The sequence below is a fragment of the Vulpes vulpes genome, chromosome 2, assembly GCF_048418805.1.
Source record: "Vulpes vulpes isolate BD-2025 chromosome 2, VulVul3, whole genome shotgun sequence".
In the NCBI taxonomy this organism is placed as follows: domain Eukaryota; kingdom Metazoa; phylum Chordata; class Mammalia; order Carnivora; family Canidae; genus Vulpes; species Vulpes vulpes.
This window is the reverse complement of record NC_132781.1, coordinates 16,616,698-16,636,592: the sequence shown is the minus strand read 5'-3', so window position 1 is coordinate 16,636,592 and position 19,895 is coordinate 16,616,698. Positions and strand designations below refer to the sequence as shown.

The 19,895-nt window shown below is 39.6% G+C and overlaps 1 protein-coding gene and 1 long non-coding RNA gene across 12 annotated transcripts in view; one reads left to right on the top strand and one right to left on the bottom strand.

The window, feature by feature from the left end:
- The window catches only part of KANSL1 (KAT8 regulatory NSL complex subunit 1), a 188,873-nt gene that overhangs the window by 143,417 nt on the left and 25,561 nt on the right, over window positions 1-19,895 (bottom strand). Inside the window, exon 1 of one of the 11 annotated variants that reach the window (XM_025999519.2) lies at window positions 13,622-13,791. The exons of 7 other annotated variants lie outside the window; for them this stretch is intronic. The gene's annotated coding sequence lies outside the window, so the exon portion shown is untranslated. Of the gene's footprint in view, window positions 1-13,621; window positions 13,792-19,895 lie in introns of those variants that run through there. 3 more of the 11 variants (XM_025999525.2, XM_025999524.2, XM_072746937.1) reach the window with 3 other exon arrangements.
- The window catches only part of LOC140597717 (uncharacterized), a 29,907-nt gene continuing 24,379 nt past the window's right edge, over window positions 14,368-19,895 (top strand). The window contains exon 1 of the long non-coding RNA XR_011999576.1: window positions 14,368-14,566. This is a non-coding gene — a long non-coding RNA (uncharacterized lncRNA). The remainder of the gene's footprint in view (window positions 14,567-19,895) is intronic.

The window sequence follows — 19,895 nt, the reverse complement described above, 5'->3', positions numbered from 1 at the left end:
CCATATCAATACCAACATAGGAAGACAAGCCCTACAGGAATACACTAAGATTCTTTAAAGCACAGTAATTCAAATTACTAATATTAAAAAAAAATTCCTAATATTGAAATATTTAAGTAAATGAGAAAACCATCCATACAAATACCAGTACAGTTCAAAGTCAAATTTGTCTATTCCAATATAATTTGCTAAAAGTTTCTTTTTTTTATAAAGATTTTATTTAATTATTCGAGAGAGAGAGAGAGAGAGAGAGAGAGAGACACGCTCAGGCAGAGACACAGGCAGAGGGAGAAGCAGGCTCTATGCAGGGAGCCTGACAGGACTCGACCCGGGGTCTCCAGGATTAGGCCCTGGGCTGAAGGCGGCACTAAACCGCTGAGCCATCCAGGCTGCCCCAAAAGTTTCTTGTTCTAAGATTGTATTTTAATGAATATCCTATGAAATAATTAGATCTTCTAGGGCGTTCAGAGATTCATCCTTATGGACTTTTCTGGCATATGGCATTTTACGTGTCATAAACTGTTCTATGTCTACTTTCCCAACTTGATTTTAAATTTAGTAATAATTCCTAATAATAGTATAAACAGTTGAGCTACAGGGAAACCTGGGTGGCTTAAGGGAAAACAGTTGAGCTACAGACCAAATGGCAAATGAACCAATGTTATTTGTTCAAAATATGCTGAGTTGGTTTTATAACATGCAAAGGATTTTCTCCCACAAACAAAAAATCACTATCAAGTCTTTCCCATCAATTCCATCTTCTCTTTTGAAATGACATCAATACATAGTTGATACTTACAATGAAGAAAGGCAAGTTATCAGTATAAGATCATCAATACAACATGTGAGAAGAGTAGTTGTAGCCTACTAACCCAGAGCTCTGCAGTAAGTCTCAGCCATGGCAGGAAACAGCCTCCCCGTGGGGACCCAGGCAAGGACACAGATGTTACATAGCTTACACAAAACTTAGGAAAATCCCGGCTCACCCAGCACACATAAAGAAGGTCATAATTAACATCACACCACAGAAAGTACTTAAGCCGTAAACATTCCAAAGTTATTTTAGAATTATACAATTCCTTAAAGTTCACAACTTAAAGAAAAATCTGCTGGCTCAAATCCCAACTCTTTCAAGATTTCTCTGACCCTCTGAAACTACATCTGTGAACTTGACATTAATCACGTACATCTCAAAGGCAAAAGTTTATTTTGTTTATACACGCTCTCCTTGGTCTCAATATCCCCACAGGATGCACTGCAAAGAGTAGTTACTAAAACAATCATCTAAATAAGGGAGGGTGAAAAGGAGAAAAGCGGGGAAAAGCAACCTCTTCAGAAGAAATCCATTCCTAACTTCAAAATCTTTATCTCTCTATATCAAAACAATACTGTTAAAAAAAAAAAAAAAAAGATTGAAATCTCCATCCTTCCCCTTTACGGACTTGAAATACTATGCCATTCAATATTGCCCCCAAAGGCATTCACTTTGCTGAAGTAAGGGGAACAGGTCTGGCTTCATTCTGGCTCTACCCTCATTTAAATTTAATTATGCTGTTCCTCAATTTCCTCATATGCAAATGACAGCCTTCTGCAAATGACAAGGCTGCTTGCCTGATGATTAAATAAAATACTTTCAATTACTTAGCCTAGTGCCTGACACAAACACTCATTATTTGTCTATTGTTATAACCTATAGACAAAGAGCAAATATAAAAGGAATAAATAAATTTCAGTAAGACTTCTTAATGCACAGGAAAAATTTAAAGCAAATAATTCCCTAAAGCCAGTTACTTGAGGACCCATGCACATAAAAATGGACATGGCAAATCTAGTTAGCACTCAATATTAGCTATAACTGCTATAAACTACCAAAGCTTAGGACTTTTCTTCAATTTTTGTTATATGTTTAGATTTACTTTTTTTTTTTTTTTTTTTTTTTTTTTTAGAGAAAGAGAGCTAGAACACAAAGGAGGGGTGGAGAAGGAGAGAAGAGAATTCTGCTGGGCGTGGAGCCTGATCTCTTGATCAGGGGGGGCTTGATCTCACTGAGATTGTGACCTGAGCTGAAACCAAAGAGTAGGATGCTTAACTAACTGAGGCACCCAGGTGTCCCTAGATTTACTTTTAATATTTAATACTTCATAATGCTTACAATAAAAAGAAAGGAAACCAAATGCCAAACAATTCACTTAAATTATGCAATAGCCATACAATGGAATACTATGCAACCATAAATAATAACAATGTAAAACTATATTTAGTGACTTGAAAAAGTGCTTGCTCCACTGTTAAATAAAAAAATAAGTGTTGGGACACCTGGGTGGCTCAGTGGTCACGCATCTGCCTTCTGCTCAGGGCATGATTTCGGGGTCCTGGGATCGAGTCCTGCACTGGGCTCCCCACAGGGAACCTATTTCTCCCTCTGCCTGTGTCTCTGTCTCTCTGTGTGTCTCTCATGAATAAATAAAACCTTTAAAAAAATAATAATTTTCAAAAATAAAAAGGTATTAAAAAAACAAAACGTATACTGTGGACTCAATTTTTGTTTTAAAAAAAGTAGGTGGTAAGGTTCTTTTGTTTTTTGTTTTCTAGCATATATGTCTCCATCATAAACACATATTACCTGGAAAACAGAAGGAAAAGATGCAAAAAGAAAATAATGCAAACTCTTAAAGAACCAAAAAACTTGAATAAGGTAAAATATCATGGTAACTTTCATAAATTTAACATACTGAGCAAAATGTTGATTAAAGCAATGATTCCCATCCCACTTGAGTCCCAAAAGCTTCACTCCACAATTTAAAGCAGAGAAAGACTCTCAAACTTAAGCAGTTTTACAAAAACAGAACAGCTTATGATAAATAACCTTTCTCCAAAGAATACAAAGCATTAAAAGCTATAATTAACTTATTAATCCTCATAACAACCTGGGCAGTAGGTTTCAGGCTGGGATTATAACTTCCAATTTACTAGTAAAGATAGACTATAAAGTTGTACTGTACATTCAGAATACAGAAAACTAAAATATCCCAATTTGTAGCCCATCTAATAAACCACAATCTGACAAATACAGATGAGCTAATGTATCTGTTGTCACTGACATTAAGATTCTGCAGTAAACTTGAAGATACCCTCCCAAAAAAGAGGGGGGGGCTATAAAAGATTGAGCTAGGTATTAGTGGTTTTCCTCCCAGTTCCAAGAAAGCATTTTGGGGACTGGAAGATGTCAGATGGGTTCAGCAGGCAAACACATTTGGGGAAAACTGTCCTGGTAGAGATTCACAATGCACTTCATCAGACTGAATAATCAAAATGTTTGCCTTTACCAAATCAAATAAATACCCCCCCCCCCATTAGATCTAATAGTATCTTGCAGAATACTATTCTGAGGGATACAAGTTGGGATAAAGTTGAAATATGTGACATTCAGGGTCTCTTCCTATGCTTATGATTCTATTAGTCTAAACTGCAATATAGCACTTGGGAAACAAAAATATACCCCTAGGGCAATTTCTCAATCCCAGCACTATTACCATCTTATGCCAAATAATTTTGTGGTGGGGGGAGGGGCCTCTTCCGTGTGTTGTAGGGTTTTTAGTAGTATCCCTGGCTCCACCCACTAGATGCCAGTGGTGCCCTTATACCAGTTATGACAACCAAAATTGCCTCCAGACATGTCAGATGTCCCCTAGGGGGCAAAATCACACGTTCCAATAGAAAACCACTGCCTAGAGACAAACTTGATACATATAGATGCATTCTTTTTTTTTTTTTAATCTACTGTCCACACAGATGTATTCTTTCCAGAAAGCAAAATCTATCCAGCTGCTTCAGATACTTCAAGTCAGAACTAACTCCACACCTACAAATGAAAACTTTTGCTTTATTCCTTTAAAGTCCCAAGGCAGGACTCCAGGCACACAAGAACAATCTGACAGCATCCACCTTGCAAAAACGTTGATAAGCTGCAAAGACCCAAGGGGAGGGGTTTGGCCATTTGGCTGGCCAACAAAACCACACATTTCCACTGCAAACAGAAGCACAAATCAGACGGGGAAGAAAAGTTTGCCCATACTGTGGCTTCTACTAGCCTCTTCCTCACTCTGCACAAAGGAAATAGGAGGAGGAAAGGTGACTAGGGAACACTGGTTGTCAACATTTCAACTGAAACTAGAACATTAGCTAAAATGTCATCATGCAAAAGGCTAAGTCAAGAGAATGGTAATGTGGCATTCTAGTGAAAGGAAATGGCATTGGGAAAAGGTAAGGCTGTGGGAAAACATAGGACATCCTGGAGGTTAAAAGAAATGATCAATTTGCTTGAAATATAAAGCATATTTTAATGGAGGAAATAGTACAGAAAAAAGTGGAAAGGCAGTTTGAAGCCAGATCATTAATGGACAACCTTGAATAGCCAGCCTTTACTCACACTTAAAGGCAGCAGAAAGTCATTAAAGGTTTTTCAAATAAGGAGTGACACATCAGAACTGTGCTCTAGAGATCAAGTGAACAGGACGGATTAAAATAAAGCAAAAAGGCAAAGAGCACTTATGTAGCTGCTGCAATAATCCAGACAGGGTGCAATAAGGAGCACAACTAAGGTGGCTATCACAGCAGAATCAGCTTGCTGACTTTCCTCCAAACTTAAACCCAGAAACTGGAAAGGGCTAAAGTCTGCAGAAGGGCCAATGACACAAACAAAATGTGAAAGCTCTTGAAGACAGAAGAGTCTCTTTTCCTTCATAACTCAATCTTCTTCTTGATGAAATCCTTTCATTTATTTCTCATAAAGCTATTTGGGTTTGGTATATCCTCTCTATTCCTAACACGATCAACCCAAACCCAGGCCAGGGCCTCATTAACTCACATCTACGTTATGACAGCCTTGGTCCTTCAATCTGGTTCATACCTTTTTATTACCTCATTTCTCTACTCTGGAATAGCTCCTCCTGCCTTTGTAATCCAAATTCTCCAAGATGAAATTTAACACAGTATCACAGCAAGTAGATCAGGTGGAGGGGACTTGGCACTACCCCCCCCCCTTATTCCAAACTCCATAATCTTTGCCTAGGCTGCTGCTTCTATCTGGAAGACCCTTCTAACCTTTAGGCCCAAAATTTAGTATTTCAATACATAGCATTTCCACAAAACCTTTTCCAAAGGGTTTAGATTCACATCACTCTCTTCCTGCTTAAACTGTACGATGTGCTTAAAGTCACCATCATTCAATTCAGATTATCTGAATGTTACCCAATTGTCAATTTATGAATTCTATTTTCACAATGGCAAAGTTCCTTAGCATCCTTCTGCTCGTCACTAACTTTATCTAAAGCTTAGAACACAGTAAGCACTGTGGCCACTTACTGACTGGGCTAGAGTAGTCAAGAGACAACTATAACATTTTGCTACGCAGAGAAAGTTGAAGACAGTTACCAAGAAATTAACACACTCGAAATAATGGGAAAGGATTTGAGATGATCTACAAAACACCTTGGATGAACCAAGTGGTACATGTACAGCTTCTCAAGTGGAAGAGAGAAAGAATGCAGCTATGTAGTGATCTCTGATTAAGTATTAAAAGCTACATAACAGGACACACTGTAAAGTATTTCTTTTAGGTGGAAACAAATGTTTTGTTACGGAATACAATAGAGAATAGGAGGCAAAATTTGTATTATAAAATGAACTTATGTGGACTGCACACCACCTTAGTCCCTGACATGTTCCCAAGCCAACAGGGCTTCTTATAACTGAATATGGTTTATAATTACTAAGAGAAACATAGCTTTGACTGGAGAATAGGTTATTATTATAACTGCTGTTTACTAACATTAACTGACCTTTTACTAGATCATTGTACTATTTTATACATATGCTCTCATTTAATCCTCACAACATTATAAAACAAATACTCTTATTCTCACTTTATAGATGAGGGACCCTGATGCTCAAAAGTCAAGGAATGTGCCCAAGAGCAAACAAATCTCTAGTTCTAAAGACCATGCTTTTAACTACTATCATAAATAATTGGAAGGATAGGTTTAAACGGGGAGGGCCTTAATTGCTAGACACCAGACTTTGAATTTTAGTCTTTAAAGTCAGGGAGGGAATACTAACTGAAAGCTCCAATAAACATTTTATGAAAATGCCTACAATATTCAAATCATTGTCACTAAGTGACTATAAGGATGACAAGGACCACCCAAGACAGACACTCTGTTCTGACCAAGGAATCCCAGGGAGCCACATTAAGGGGCCTTCACACAAGCAGAGTCAATAGGCTCATAAAAGGCTTCCCATAGGCAGCACTACCTAAGTTAAAACCTAAATAAGTAAGGTCCAACATAACTCATAGAGCTACTTCAAGCATTCCATATCCAAACCCATTCCCTGACCCCAATACCAAATCTAAAACCTACCTACTGCTACCATTCAACATTCCCCAAGTGAGTGAATACTAATCCCAACTACTGATTCACCATCTATCACAGATATCTCATTTAAACATATACTAATGCCAAATACACATAATAAAAAGATTACAGGAGCAATTTCATTAATGCTAAAGATAAAAGGATAGAAAGTAGATGTAAAGGTAAGCCCAGACGATAAAACACTCCGGTTTGCCTGAAGGGGTCAAGGAAGGAAAGGCTTCCAGGAAGAGAGGACATTCTGACTGAATTTTGAAGACTGAATAGGGAGGGGACAATACGTAGAATGATAGGCAAATTCATTCCATCTTTAATGCCACTCCCTTAGTTCAGAGCCTCATTATGTCCTACAGTAATTCAAGCAGTAATAATCTCCCAACTGTTCTTTCTTCCTGTCTCAGCAAGCCTTCCAATCTAGCATCCACTACCAAAATGATTATTAGAAAGGAAGGAGAAAGAGAATATAAAAGTAACCATACTGTGCTGCTCTTAAAAATCCTTCAGTGACTCCAGGGTAAGGATGAATACAAATTCCCCACGAGCATATACCTGGCCCCTTTTTACACTCAGCCTCATCTCCAATCTGTCCCTACTCCAGCCACCTGAATCTTATTTATAGTTTCAGGCACCTTCCATGCCCTTGCACCTTTGCTCACACTCCTCTTTCTTTTCCAGGTTCAGCTCCAAGATCACATGCTCTTTCAAGTATTCTCCGCTCATTTTAGGTTGGTTAAGGGTCCCTCCCTCTCTAGCGTCTTATATGCACCTCCATGACACCCTGGGCAACAACTCATAATGTAATATAAAATTCCCAGTCTTGTCTGTCCCCTCTTTCCCTAGATTATATACTTCTTAAAAAAAAAAAAAGAAAAAGAAAGAAAGAAAGAAAGAAAAGAAAAGAAAAGAAAAGAAAAGAAAGAAAAGAAAAGAAAAGAAAAGAAAAGAAAAGAAAAGAAAAGAAAAAGAAAAGGAAGGAAGGAAGGAAGGAAGACAGACAGACAGACAGACAGACACGGGTTAGAGGGAGGGTTATGGCTCGTTTAATCTCTATCCACTACATGTAGCACCATGCCTGGCAGAAAGAAGACCAATACACGTTAGGTAATCTGAGCATTATATGTTGAATGCATCAAATGGAGATTTATGAAGTTAGTGGGGATGTCTGATCATAAAGTGGTAACAAGCTAAGGAGAAGCAGGCATCAACTGAATCCAGGACAGACTTCATCTACCTCAAGTTCCAGTTATTTTACAATCCAAGCACTTGCACTCAGACTGGTAGGTAAACTTTTTAAATGTACTTTTTAAACTATTAAATTTGGTTACAGAAGTCTTTTGAAATCAGTATCTATAAAAATTTTTAATGCAATTACCCAGGAATTAAGCCATTTACCTAGTAACTGCATTTCTAGGAACCTATCCAACAGAAATACTCTCATAGATAAAGAAATATGCAAAATTCTTTTACTGAAGAATTGTAATAAGAGAAAAAAAAAAAAACCCTAAACTTAAAGACACACTAGAATACTATCAGCTTTTTAAAGAGAACTGCATGTTAATTTGAAACATATCTAAGATATAGCTACATGAAAAAAAAGCCACATGACAAGTTTAATTCCATTTGTATTTAAAAACATATAAACAGAAAATTGTTTCAAAAGGTGACTATGTATCAAAATATTTATCGGCATTTATCCTATTCTACCCTATCGTTTGAAGTCGAATTTCCTACCAATCTAGCTCACAAAAGAAAGAAAAACGTATTTTTATCTCATTTCTTTCTTTTTTTTTTTTTTTATATGTCATTTCTTTCTAACAAACTCTATAATACAAATGTTTCTGACCAATCCGAAAACCAGACACTGCTTGAAGGGTTCAAGCAATTCAAAAGCAAATAGATGATTTGGGGAGGGAGTGGTTCTTGATCAAATTCTAAGGATCTCATTGAAACCTACCTTTATCTCTTAAGAGTTTTGAATTAATGATAAAAAAAAATTAACTTTTCCAGTGCCAGGAAAATGTTGAAAGTTAATAAATACTAACATCCTTTTTTTCATTCCCTTGGGAGGCCAAAGGGAAAACTAAGAGGTAAGCAGTAAATCAGTAACTGCAAAAAAACAGCAGTCCAATTTTTCTGATATATGGTTGAGGTCTTCAAACATCCTCAGTTCTCCATGGTAATATATGGACAGTTTAATGAAACTTCCCTGACAGTTCAACTTAACTAGTATTTCTACAAACCCTCTCTACTAGCAAACATCAGAAACTAAACTAATTAGCTTTCACCTTTATCCCTTCACACTCTCTGATGGAGGTGCTAATAAGCAGTCACAAAGGCCAAATAACAAGTAGCAAGAGAAAGCTTAGGTTATCAGTTTTTACCAATTTTTGGTTTAATATCCTAACAACAAAATTGTTATTCATCTCTTTTATTCAACACTTGCCCTCCAATTGAATTTAACCTTAAGCTGCTCCCTTTTAAAATAGAAATTAAAAGGTGAGGGACTCTATTAAGTTTGACACCACTCAAGCAACATTTTCCAAACAAGGGCAGGATATGCTGTACTTAAAATTCAGAATGAGGTCTCATTTGGGATTCCTGTTCAAGTAACAAGAACCAGAGTTTTTGATAACATTTAGATAAAACTGCACTGAATTTACCTCCACCTTACATTTCCTGACACTCAAAAGCTTGGGGGGGGGGGGGGGGAGGGGATAAACGTAATTCTAAAAAAATTACAACTGGAGAAAAAAAGAGCAAGTTTGCAATCAACAACAATAAAATGTATAGCTAAGTAATTCTCAGCTAAACAACTCTCTAGTAGGGTCAGGCATTCAAATGTTAAAATCTTATGGAACTAGCTTAAAATCTTGGAAAAGCAAGGCTTGCAGAAGGTAACATTTATTAAACAGCTGCTATTTGTCGGACACTGCTACCCACCAAAAGAACAAGAATTTAAACGTTTCCATGTTGAAAGGCCTCTTGGCATAAAAATTTTAAATCTTCATAGACGATCTTTAAGTTTCTTTCAGACTACCCAAGCTTGTTTTACATTCATGCACATGAGTTTTGCTCTCTAGACTGACGTTGGTTTCCCCAAACTCTGCATTTTTAGCTTCGCCTTCATTCTATCAAAGACATGATGATGAAGGTTAACACACAAAAAGCACTTATTTCAGTTCTTTTTGGAAAAATCACAACTGGCTTATTTTCTTCTATAAATTTTACCCTACCTTGTAAAAGACAAGCATATGGCGTAACGGAGGAACAAATGATAACTGGACTAACAATGAATGACTCTTCTACACATAACGTCTTTTTCCTATGACCCACAATCTACAAGTAACACCTAAGAATACCACTTACCTTCTACCCCTTCTTGTGGCCTTCAAAACTGAGTTGGTGACCTCCGTTACAGTGGGATATTTTTCTTCTCTAATTCATACTGTCTTTTCTAACCATTATTGTGGTTCACTGAGTTTTGATCTCACATTCAAGGGACTAGGAAGTACTGATGAAAAAGTCTTATTTTGAGTTATGAATTATTGCACTCGGAGGAGTATTTTTGTACAACTTTTAGTATGCCCAGAGGCTAATAAGCATTTATTAGGATAGAAACTATAATTCAAACATACATCTTCAGAATGCATCATGAAGACTCAAAAACTAGTCTGAATTTAGATTTCCAGAAAGTATTTAAAGCCCTATTTTAGGGAAAGGACATGGTCCAAGTACTCTTTGCACTGACACAGTAGGCAGGCCAGGTGTTCGGGCCATTTTATTTGAGACACCTGCACTGTACTACTTCATAAAGTGATCAAGTAAAAGGGCACAAAACTAAAATATGCTTCCTGAGACATAGAACAGTCTAACCAATCAAGGCAGAAACTTATTTAAAATAGAGAAAGAGGGTGGTAAAAGGTACCTGAAAACTCTAAATAAACCACTCAATGATGAGATTTGTTCTGGGGCAATCCACCAAAGACCACATACTTAATATGTATGCATCATTCCCTCCTTTCCAAACTCGGGACAGATCCTTGGGGGGTGGGGGGGTGGAGGGAATCAATTTTTAAAAATCAATCTCGCTCTCTCTCTTCAGGAAGGAAGTCACTTAGTTTCTTTATTTTAATGGCCTCACCAAGAAGAAAAAATAACCCCTACCACCCCCCACCCCCAGCCCAAGGAAGCTGACTAAATAAATATAAGAGGAATAAGCAGTACTCTTTAAACAAAGGCTTTTCAATAACTGTTTAGAAGATCCAATATGGACTAGCATGTTTTTTACATTTTAAAATTGTTTTTCCAAGCAAGACAACTAAGCTTTATACCACTCAATGCTAAAATACCTCCTCAAACCGGCATCACCACCTATAATGGCCCTATGTTTACAGATTACATAACTCAGGTTATGTCAAACAGAACAAATCTAAAACTTGTTATTCACCTTAAAATACAATTAAAATCTGTGGTCAACCCAATAAGACAGAGACACTGGTTACAGTGCATCATTACTAAAGAAGGGAAGAGTATTGGCAGTGTTTGAAGAAGATAAAAATGAGGGTATTTTCCTTTCTTCTCACCTTGATAAAAGCTCAAAAGCGAACAAGGCTTACTCATTTTCCAGCTTCCAGAATTTTCCTCAGCGGGATAATAATAAGTCTAACAATCAAAGAATGTTCTGCAGGTTTAACCACAGAAATAACATGTGTAGGCAGGAATAAAGAAAATCAGGCAAAAATTTAACATCTCACTTTGGTAAAGCACAGAAGTCAAATACTAATGCTCTGGATAAAACTTTCAGGAAAGATGCAGGGGCACTTCTAAATACTTCATTCAACAGATTCATGTAAGTCAAGGGACCAAAAACCCTGCCTTACCTCAAAACTGTAATTAATTGATCACTTTCTTAATTGTCTACAGCCACAAGTCAAAATGGTTATTTTATATTTACTTAAATGTAGCAGTCATCAGAAACCACCTTCATTCACTACAATACAGATATTAAGAATCTTTGTCACATCTAACGTTTCCCTGGAAGTAGTACATACTTGAGAAATAAAAAGTTAACCACCTCAAATCATGAGATTAGTAATACATCAAATATGGAAAAGGCCAAAGAAATTGCATAGTTTGTTGGATAAACATAGCGGAAATCGAAATCAAAATTCCATGACTGAGGACAGTTACCCCACATATAACACATTTTTTAAATTCCCAAGGGATGAGCATTTTTACCTTGCCTTATTTTTAGAACTACACATCACACCGTACATATCACATGACATGATGTAACTGTGAGCAAAGAAAATGGCCCAAACCATTAAAAATATACATAAGAGGAAATGAATCAATGCAAACTTAAGAATCAATTACATTTCATTTTTACTTTTCTAATATGTTTACTAACTCACAGCAGACTTTTTTAAATTGGGTAAGTGGCCAGTAATCTATAATAAAACAAGAGAAAAATGTACTTGGTACTTTTATAACATAGGAATTTGTCCAATTATTAGAAAAATTGATATGAAGAAACATAATGAAACAACATTCTTCTAAACCTTAAGGACTAAAAGCAAAAATTCTCTGGATCAAAAATGCAACAGAAACAATGAAATACCTCTAGGTGGAAAACAATTACTCGAAAGTATTCCCTGCTGTTAGGAGAAAAGAAAAATAGTTTTAACTGACAATGCCTGCAGACAACTGAAAATTTCTAAATTGGTCAGGGCAGTTTTTATTAGAAAAGGAACCAAGTATAGCGTATAAAAGGGGGGAGGGGAAAACACACCCACTTAAGCCTTTGTAAACAGTGGTACTTAAAAGACCCAAGGAGCTGGGAAAAATCAAAACTACAGACTATTCTAAGGAACGCAAAACATATTCCAACCTACTACTTTCCATACTCGAAAGTGCTTTAGAGACAAAGTTCAGTAACAATCTATAACTATATACTGATTATGCAAGGCAAAGATTATGTAATTTTATCATTTATTATAAATATTCTTCTCTCAAAGTAAAACAACTGAAGTGTTTTATCTCCCCAATGGAGAAGGGGTAGGTTCTTCTGGGCTACAATTTAAAAATATAAACACACACCCCAAAACAAACAAAAAAAACACAATGATTGCTAGCCACGTGACAAAGGAGATGGCAACACCAGGATTGTGAATGGAGGGGAGGGAGGCGAGGCAGGAGGACTAGGGAGGTTTCTCGGAACTTTGGGCACCTCGGGATCTGGGTCTCCCGGCCCTTCAAGTACCAAACTCTAGCCCTACCAGTTGTATTGTTAACACTCTCAAATACAGTTTTATTAACAAATAACGAAAAGTGCTCCAGTGGCCTCCAAAATAAAGAGGAAAAAGCAGAGGAGGAAAGAGCAATTTAAAGTGGCGCCATCATGTCACCCCTTCTCCCCCTAAGGCAATCAATAAGCAATAGTTAAGTAACGTGTTTCTCCAAAAAAAACCACACTGGGATCCCGACAATGGAAAACAAAAGGATTTTTGAGTAAAACAGGAGGGTAACGTTGTTTATCGTATGGAAAACAATCGAACTATTTGCTGAAGAATCAAAAGACAGCCGGAAAACAGGCCCCCCAAACTCACTTAAAAGCAAATAAATGCCTCTTCCTCTTCAGTTTTTTTAAAAAACAAACAAACACGTCCGCCTGAGGGAGACTAGATCTGAAAATGTAAGTGACCTCAATATACAGGCAACAAAAATAATAAATACATGAAACAAATAACCATCTGACTTAACAATCAGAGTTGTGATACACACCGTGAAACGCGCAAGATGTGTTTCGAGCAGAGAAAGGCCTTCTGCAGTCAAGAGAAGTTCAAGGCGAGAGCCAGAGTTTGTTTGGGGTTTTTTTTACGGGAATAAATCGTGTTCTTAAGGCCGCATTTTTAAATAGAACGCCAAAGGAAAAGCTGGCGAACGAGGCGGCAGCTGGTGGGGAAGGGCCCCCGCACACCCCCGCCCTTGGGGCGACTCCCAGCCCCGGACCCGCAGCGGGGAAGCCCGGAGAGGCCATTTAAAGTTCCGGGGATTTTTCCTGCCCTGCCCTGCCTTTCTAGTTACAACTAACAAAGAGAGAGAGAAATGGGAGCCACAGGGAGAGCGAGGAGAAGGAGAAAGGGCAGCGGGAGGAGGAGGAGGAGAGGAGCAGCAGCAGCAGCACCTACCACGTGATGGAGGAGCGTTGCCCGGGCGGATTCAGCCCCACAAAATGGGCGCAGTTTGCAAACAGCCCCCGGCCTGGGCGCCGAGGGCCGGCGGCGGCAGGCGGGGGCGCGCGGCGGCGGCTCTGGCCCGGGCCCGCCGCTCTCCTCCCCCCCGGCGCCCGGAGCCGCCCTGACTTTCCGGGCGGGGGGGGACGAGGCGGAGGGGGAGGGGAAGGCGGCGGCGGCGGGGAGCGGCCGCTTTTTCTTCTCTTTCGGGCCCCTTCTCCGGCCTTCCTCGGCTCCGGCGGGGCCTGGGCACGGCCGGGGACCGCAGCCCGGCCGGGGGAGCCGGCGGGCGGGGGCAGAGGGTGAAGCCGCCCCCCCGCCCCGCACAAACAAGCGCCGCCGTCTGCAGCCCGAGCCCGCACCCCGGCCGCCACCCCCGCACGCCTCTTCCCGGCCGGGGAGCGCGCTCCGGCCGCCCCCCGCGCCGCCGCGGCGAGACGAGTCGGCTTCGCTACGGTGCTCGGTTCTCCCGCCGGCTCGGCGAGCGGTGGCGGCGGTGGCGGCGGCACTGGGAAAATGGCGGCCGAGCTCCTTTTCCCTCCCCCCCTTTAATCTGAAGCGGAGGGAGAATGGAGCGAGCGAGCGAGCGGGCGAGCGCCGGGGACACGGGGAGGAGGGACAGCAGCGCCTCCGCCGGCTGCGGCTGCGGCGGCGAAGGGCCGCTCCGCCCCGGCGCGCCGCCAGGGGGCGCCCGCCGCGCCGCCCCCGCGGGCCGCCAGGAGGCGCGGCCGCCGCCGCCGCCGCCGCCTCAGTCATGGCTCCTCGCCGCGGCCGCTGTTTCTGCACCTCCATCTGCGGAGGCCGCGGCGCCGGGACCCAGCGGCTCCCAGACGTGCGGCGACTGCACGCGGCACTGCGGCAGGCGGGAGCAGGCGGGAACAGGCCCTCGCTCCGGCCGAGGTGAGGCTAACCTGAGGCACTGACGCCGTCACATTCCCTCCGCGCTGGGGCTGGCGGGGCCGCGCGCCGGCTATGAGGGGGCAAGGCGGGCAGGCGCGGCGGAGCAAGAGGACGTGAGCGAGGAACTGTTTGCACTGTGTAGTAAACAGGCTAATGCCGCCGGTGCCACACTATCCCAGGGCTAAGTGCGCGCTGAATCGGGCAGGAAGCTCCCTGACCAGTGAAGCGCTTTCTGCCGCCCTTTGTCCTAGCCGACTGCCTCCGTACACTGCAGCACGCCTGGGCACTAGCCCCGGCGCAGCGCTCCGCAGCCGCCAGGGTGGAAAAAAAAAAAAAAAAAAAAAAAAAAAAAGGCGCACGTCGTCATTGCGCAAGCGCAGGCCTGGGCCCGCGCCCGGCCAGCCCGGGAAGGGACAGACGGGAGCGAGAGGGGAAGTGATGGCCCACCCGCGCCGGGCCCGCTGGGAACTGTAGTTTTCCTTAAGAAGCACGCGTCTTGTTTTGGGTGTCATGGCTTGGCAGATCCGCCAAAGCAGGCAAATGTCATTACACAATGAGTATTTATGCTTCCTGTCGCCACCAAAAGGAAGTTCACTGCTATGCTAAAAGTTTAACAAAGAACTCCACAGAGAAACCCAAATCTCACAACAAAAAGCAAACTTCCCACTTTCCAACCCGAGTTGGTTTAAAGTGGTGGCATTTTACCTAATTTTTCATGGCCAGTTTGTCGACAAAGTATTTTATTCCTCTCTCAAAATAAGGCCTTAGAATAATGAAACCTTTTCTAGATCAAAAAAAGCAATATAATGCAACGCGTCACACAAATATAATTCCACCACCCTTTAAAACCAAAGAAAAAGTTGCCAAAAGATTAGTGCTTTGAGATTTTAAGAAGAGACTCTGGGATTCATCAGAATTTAGTTTAAATAAAGAAAAAAATGACTCCAACAATTAAATCATCAAATTCAGCAAGGTAGAAAGGGCATGCTCTACTGCAAAAACGGAAGATGAGAAATGCTCAGTACTGTTTTGTGGCTTACCAGAACCAATATCCGGTGGTATACGTCACTCCGCTAGTCAAAAAAACACCCTCACACTTTTAGTCCTCCCACAAAGTTACAATAACTCACCAGCTCCTATAGCATCTACACTTATATTTCCATGAATTTCCTTTTGTACTTAGAGTCACACTATCAATCATTGTCTCCGTTCTCAAATATCAAAAGCAAGCAGCTAATCATGAAGTCACAAATTACACAAAGAATAAACTAATATATGTGTACATATTTGTATACACATCCAAAAGAGATACTAGTCTTGCTCTTTATAATCCTGGGAAAGAAAACTCAGTTGATTAAAAAACGTATACACGTTATCTCCACATAAATAGTAATTCCACAAAATATAGCAGAAGGGTGTTAAACACAGACCAATAGATGGCGAACTAGAGCCCTAATCTAAGGAGTCTGAAATCTAAATGAGCAGAATGAAAAACACCAAAAAAGGCAAAAGCCCCTTGCAGCGTATACTTACAAATATTATGTTCAAAGATACTCATCCACAAAATAATTAATCTTACTACTGATTAGTAAGTAGCCTATCAACTCTTAAAACGCAACTGCCAGATTTAATTAGGCCCCCAAATAACTTGAGATTTTTATAAAATACATTTTTTCAGTAATTAGGAGATAGTGGAAATGTTCGTTTAAAACATGCATTTTGAAGAAAAAAAAAACATGCATTTTGGGGAAAAATAAATTGCAACTTTCCCAATTCTCTCATTGCTTAACCCAAAAGTTGGGAGTTCACATTGTTTATGGCATTTAAATCAGCCAACATGTTTTACATTCTTATCTCAAACCAGATGTCTTTTTGCTGAGACATCAATTTTTACAAATAAGGACATTCAAAGGTGATCCACTACAGATGCAAAAATCTTAGGAAAGTAAATATATTTTCTTAAAATTTAACCCTAGAAACACAGTGGACATCAAGGCTGATTAAACATACACACACATACACGCTCAGTCACTCACACATACCTTACTGTTCAAATCACTCTTGGAGTAGTCATTGTGGTACTCTTAAATATCCATTTTATCCTAATGGATTCATTTAACCCATCCTCTCTGCAAATGACTGGTTGGAAATGGGCATGAAACCCAATCCTGGCCAAAGAGACATAAGTGGAAGCCCCCTGGAAGGCCTGTAAGAGAGAACTGTGAGAAAAGCTTCTTCATTCCTAAAGATGAAATGAGGAAGAACAGTTTCCTCTTCTTCAGACAATGCTAAATATGACACCTCATACTGCTACATTCCCTTATAGCAAGCCTAAAGATGCCACCAACATCAACAAAAGGGGCAGAATGGTGAGCTGGCAAGAACTTTTGTCCCTGGGGACAGCACAAAGCTTTATATCAAATAATCTGACATCTGCAAGACTTTTGGACTTCCAGCTTCATGACAACAATGTAACAACAAAAGTTTCCTTATTGTTTCAGCCAATTTGAATTTAGCTTTTCTATACCTAAAGTCAAAAAAAGTCTAATTTCTCATATTTTAGAATATCTATATTACTTTGATTATTCATATTATCATATTATATAAAACCTTTACTCTTCAAAAAAGTCATTCCCTTCTATACACAACATTGATCTATTCATGTCTTTATATGTTCTTTCTGCACAGAAAAGGATGACCATCCCTCCTACAATCATTCCTCTTTCCTTCCTTTCCCCCAATATACTGCCACTTATTTTTCCTTCAAGATATGTTCTACCAGACACCATTATCATATCCACCATACTTAGCAATAATGTAAATAACTGGCACTATATTATCCTAATCTTGATTAAATGCTTTCTATAGTTTCTTTGAGATTGTTTTCATAGATCAGTCTCCTCTGAAGTTGGCCTGAAAGCCCTAAAAGGCAGGAACTATGGTTCAGATTTATAACTCTCACCTGTACAATAAACAAGGCACTCTAATAACTTCCCCACCATTATCTCCTAACAAGCCAGGTATTCCTAAGCAGAACTTTCTATCACAAACTTAGTACCCGTATGTCCAAACTAATCTCAAAATACAAGGGATTGTTTTGTTTTGAACTTAAAAAAAAAAATATATATATATATATATATATATATATATATATATATATACACACACACACATGTATATATATATTAAATCGAGAGTGCCTGGGTGGTGCAGTTGGTTAAGCATCTGACTCTTGGTTACAGCTCAGATCATAATCTCGAGGTCATGGAATCAAGCCCCGCCTTGGGTTCAGCAGAGTCTGCTTGAGAGTCCCTCCTTTGGCCCCTCTCGCTCATGTGCACACTCTTGCTCTCTAAAATTAATAAATAAATCTCTATATATTATATATTTATTATATACATAAAACTCAGGAGATAAGTCCTAAACCATTTAGTTTCAAATGAATAGGGACCCAGTTTCTGTTATTTATCATTTCATCATTACATTCCGGGGCCCTAGTCCATAGCCTTGCAAAAGGAGGCGCTTTGTAAGAATTTGCTGAATAAATAAAAAGTATAGTGTGGTAATAACAAAGAGTATAGGATCCAGGGGTAGCCCTAGATTTTATCTGCCTCCCTGACATATCAGCTGTGTTACTATGGGCAAAGTACTGACCCTATAAGCCCCAGTTTCTGCTCTGTAAAAAGGAGATAATAGTGTCTACCTCATAAATTTAACTCTTAAAGCTATTTTCCAGGGGCACATAGCTCAGTGGTTAAGTATCTGCCTTTGGCTCAGGTTGTTATCCTAGGGTCATGGGATCGAGTCCCATATTCGGCTTCTTGCAGGGAGCCTGCCTCTCCCTCTGCCTATGTCTCTGCTCTTCTCTCTGTGTCTCTAATGAATAAATAAAATCTTTTTTAAAATGGGATGCCTAGGTGGCTCAGTGGTTGTGTCAGGTCGTGATCCTGGGGTCCAGGGATTGAGTCCCACATCAGGCTCCCCACAAGGAGCCTACTTCTCCCTCTGCCTATGTCCCTGCCTCTCTCTGTGTCTCTCATGAATAAACAAATAAAATCTTTAAAAATATATATATTTTTAAAAGCTATTTTCCAAAGTTCAATAACTGAGAAGGTTAAAATATGATATAAGGTCAGCACCTCTTCCCTAATTCAAACTTCAAATCCCTATCTACACACTCCAGCAAACAATGTTTTTATTCATAAACTCAGATAACATAACACTACCCATAAAAATACTTTGAGCTCCCAAAAAAATGTATTCTAATTCTGAAAAAGATTATTTACGTTCTTAAGTCCAAAGCCACATAAAAAGGTAAAATGCATTTATTCAACAAAAATTTAGTGGGTACCTAATAAGCTCAAGACCTTGTTCCAGATATCACAGAAATGAATGCATCAATCTATTTGAGGCAACATTAAAATTATATCATGAAAGAAATATCTTTAAAATTGAAATTGGTGCATGTTCTCATGTTTATATTTAACCAGCTAAATATTAAGCAGAAAGCCAGAATGGACTGAGCCAAAGGTAAGAAATTTAAATCAGAATTTTGGATGTAGAAGGAATATGGAAGATCACCTAGTTAAAACTCCAGATTTTACTAGTGCAAAAATGAGGTGAGGCCAAGAGAGAACAGTTAAGATTCTGCTGTAAGGCCTATAGCAGGACACGCTGAGATCAGAGGTCAGTCTCCAATTCTTTCTCTTGCAGCACCTGCCTTCCAGAGTTAACATCTTCTCAACAGAAACATGGTACATGAATAAGAATTACAATGATATAAGGTATTAAACCAAACCCAAACAATACTACTTATTTCACAATTCCACAGGTATCAAGATTTAGCCAAATGTTAGGTAAAAGAAAATCCTCAGTGATTACAATGGACTGTAAAGGCTCAGAAATCAGTATTTTTTTTCATTAAATGGAGGTCTCAATTGATTCCAAATATATATTCTTATGCATTCAGTCCAGTAGCAAACTTTCAGTAAGATTAAATAACTTAAGGCATGTAAAAAACTTTTGTAAGTGGCAATTATAAGAATGCAGGGCAAAAAAAAAAAAAAAAAAAGAATGCAGGGCATTCCTCAGTTTTAATCCCATCTAAAAACAAGATAATTTTTTTCTTCATACTAGAGATAGACTCCCAAATTTACATAAAGATACCAACCTACCATTTCACCACAGAAGTGATCCAGTTACTCTTTAAGAGAGACTAATCTTAGGCAGCCTCATGATTTAACTGTGTTAGTAAGAACAGTAACTAAAGTTACAGGTTAACTCTGAAAGCACTCCTAAACCAAGAAGTACTTTATTTTGGGATAATTCA